Below are 2,862 nucleotides of genomic sequence, written 5' to 3' on the forward strand. Positions count from 1 at the left end.
GATTACTTGTAAAATTTTGGGAAATCATCAAATCCCTATAATCATCTGAAAAGTCAACTAAATCTTTCTTCCATTTAAAAAAAGATATCCTTGGTAAGTCAGATTTTCTTCATGTACTTTGAACAAGACAACTCCTTACAAGAGACTGAGAGCAGACAGAAATAGGGGAATATGGATGTCTTCTACAACACTATTTGCAGAAAGTGAAGCAATAAATACATAGATAGAAACTGACAGAGTTATCGTTTTTGTACTCTTTGGTGAGAATTTCCAATCTTGTTAGTAGGAGTAGATCAAACCCAAATATATAAGGTTTGTTTTTCATTCTCAGTGGTTCTGAAGAATGTAAAGAAGTTATCAATTCACATATTTGAGAAATTACCTGGATTTAAATTTTGACTACTGATTATGAAAATATAGTTTAAAATAGGAAGAAATGTTGGGGATATGGCCTAGTGGCAAGAGTGCTTGCCTCGAATACATGAAGCCCTGGGTTCAATTCCCCAGCACCACATATACAGAAAATGGCCAGAAGTGGTGCTGTGGCTCAAGTGGCAAAGTGCTAGCCTTGAGCAAAAAAGAAGGCAGGGACAGTGCTCAGGCCCTGAGTCCAAGCCCCAGGACTGGCCAAAAATAAAATTAAATAAAGTAGGAAGAAATACAGCTATCTTACACTTAAATATTAATTTATAGTAAAACTAAGTTATACTGAAGGTATTAGCTTAATTATTTTTATTAAATTAAGGAAGAAATAAACAGACCATAGGGAAACTATAGGCTAGGTCCAGCAACTAATATTAAATTTTTAACTCTAATAAAATAAAAGTAGGATAGAAAGATTTATCTTGAGTGTAAATGCTATGTTTTGCTCAGATAATATTCCCTGGAGATTAATTAGTTGTTAAATGGGGAAAATTTAATTAACACTATTTATTAGACAATATTTGTTTATTTGACATTATGGGGAAGTGAAAACTCCAGGTTCATTTCCTTGTAATCCTGTCTTTAAAAAAAATTAATTTATTTATTGTCAAAGTGATGTACAGAGGGGTTACAGTTTCATACATAAGGCAGTAAGTACATTTCTTTCTTGTTACCTCCTCTCTCATTTTTCTCCCCCCACCACTTCCCAATTCCCTCCCCCACCCAAGTTGAATAATTGGTTTAAAGCATATTGTTTTCTAAGTATTGTGGTCGCATTGGTTCACAGTTTATCCTTTGTCTCTCCATTTTGATGTTCCACTTCCTTTTCCTACTTCTGATAAATGTATATCCAATACCAGGGTACCAAAATCAGTTACAGTGACATCAAGGGTAAAACCATGGGGAAGAAAGACAAAAGAAAAAGGCATAATTTCACATGGTACATTGAAAATAACAACAACAATGTTAAACCACTTTCTTCCATAACGTGGAGTTCATTTTGCTTAGCATCATCTTATGTGTTCATCTGGACATAGCTATTGAGCTATTGTGACCTTCTGGTAGGACTACACTAGAAATATACTAATTATTACCCAATAAGGGTAACCATAGAGTCTTAGTTTTTTGGGCCTGGCGTACTTCACTGAGTATGATTTTTTTCAAATCCTTCCATTTCCTTATGAATGGAGTAATGTTATTCTTTCTGATAGAAGCATAGGATTTCATTGTGTATATATGTACCACATTTTTTGATGTATCCATCTAGTGAGGGGCATCTGGGTTGATTCCTCATTTCAGCAATAGAAAATTGTATTGCGATGAACACAGTTGTGCTGGTAGCTTAAGTATGGTCTTGCTTGTAATCCTTTGGGTAAATGCCCCAAAGCGGGTTTCTGGGTTAAAGGGGAGCTAGCTCTGTTTAGCCCTTTGAGGATCCTCTACACTGCCTTCCAGGGTGGTTGAACAAGCTTATACTTCCACCAGCAGTGTAGTAAGGTTCCCTTTTGACCACATCCCCAACAGCAACTGTTGTTATTAGTTTTCTTGATAGACTCTACTCTCAAGTTACTTGAGCTGATCCAAAACTTTGGCAAAGTAGCAGGATATAAAATAAATCTTCAAAATCAATGGCTTTACAGTATGCCAAGAATGTAAAGAGTGAGAATGAAAAAAGGAAAGCAACTCCTTTTGCATTAGCCTAAAAAATGCTTAGGAATAATCTTAACCAAAGAGGTGAAAGAACCTCTACAATGAAAACTTTAAAAACCTGAAAAAGGAAATTAAAGCAGAAATAAGTAAGGAAATGGAAAAAAAAAAAACTTCCAGCCGGGCGCCGTGGTGTGCGTCTGTAATCGCAGCTACTCAGAAGGCTGAGCCTGGATGATCGCTTGAGTCCAGGAGTTCTGGGCTGCAGTGCGCTATGCCGATCGGGTGTCCGCACTAAGTTCGGCATCAATACGGTGACCTCCAGGGAGCAGGGGAACACCAGGTTGCCTAAGGAGGGGTGAACCGGCCCAGGTCAGAAATGGAGCAGGTCAAAAAAAACCTCCCATTCTCCTGTATTGGGAGGACTGACATAATGAAAATGGCAATACTGCCAAAAGGTAGCTACAAATTCAATGCAATACCCATCAATATCCCAACACCATTCTTTAATGAACTAAAGGAAGCAATCCAAAAATTCATATGGAGCAATAAAACACCTGGAATAGAAAAAACAATCCTAAGCAGGAAGAACAATGCTGGAGGATTATCAATACCAAACTTCAAACTCTATTACAAAGCGATAGCAATAAAAACATCTTGGTATTGGCACGAGAACAGGCCTGAGGACCAATGGAATAGAACTGAAGGTCCAGAAACGAACCCACCTACCTATGGCCACTTAATCTTTGATAAAGCAATTTAAAAATAGAATGGAGGAAAGCATCTTCAAAA

General features: G+C 37.2%; 1 long non-coding RNA gene across 1 annotated transcript; it reads left to right on the forward strand.

Moving 5' to 3' along the window:
- The first annotated feature begins 268 nt into the window (after positions 1 to 268).
- On the forward strand, positions 269 to 2,449 carry LOC125355371. The gene is made up of 3 exons (XR_007211651.1): positions 269 to 278; positions 1,811 to 1,813; positions 2,291 to 2,449. It is a non-coding gene; the product is annotated as an uncharacterized LOC125355371 (long non-coding RNA).
- The last annotated feature ends 413 nt before the right edge of the window (positions 2,450 to 2,862 follow it).

The sequence above is a fragment of the Perognathus longimembris genome, chromosome 1 (genome assembly GCF_023159225.1).
Source record: "Perognathus longimembris pacificus isolate PPM17 chromosome 1, ASM2315922v1, whole genome shotgun sequence".
Taxonomy (NCBI): domain Eukaryota; kingdom Metazoa; phylum Chordata; class Mammalia; order Rodentia; family Heteromyidae; genus Perognathus; species Perognathus longimembris.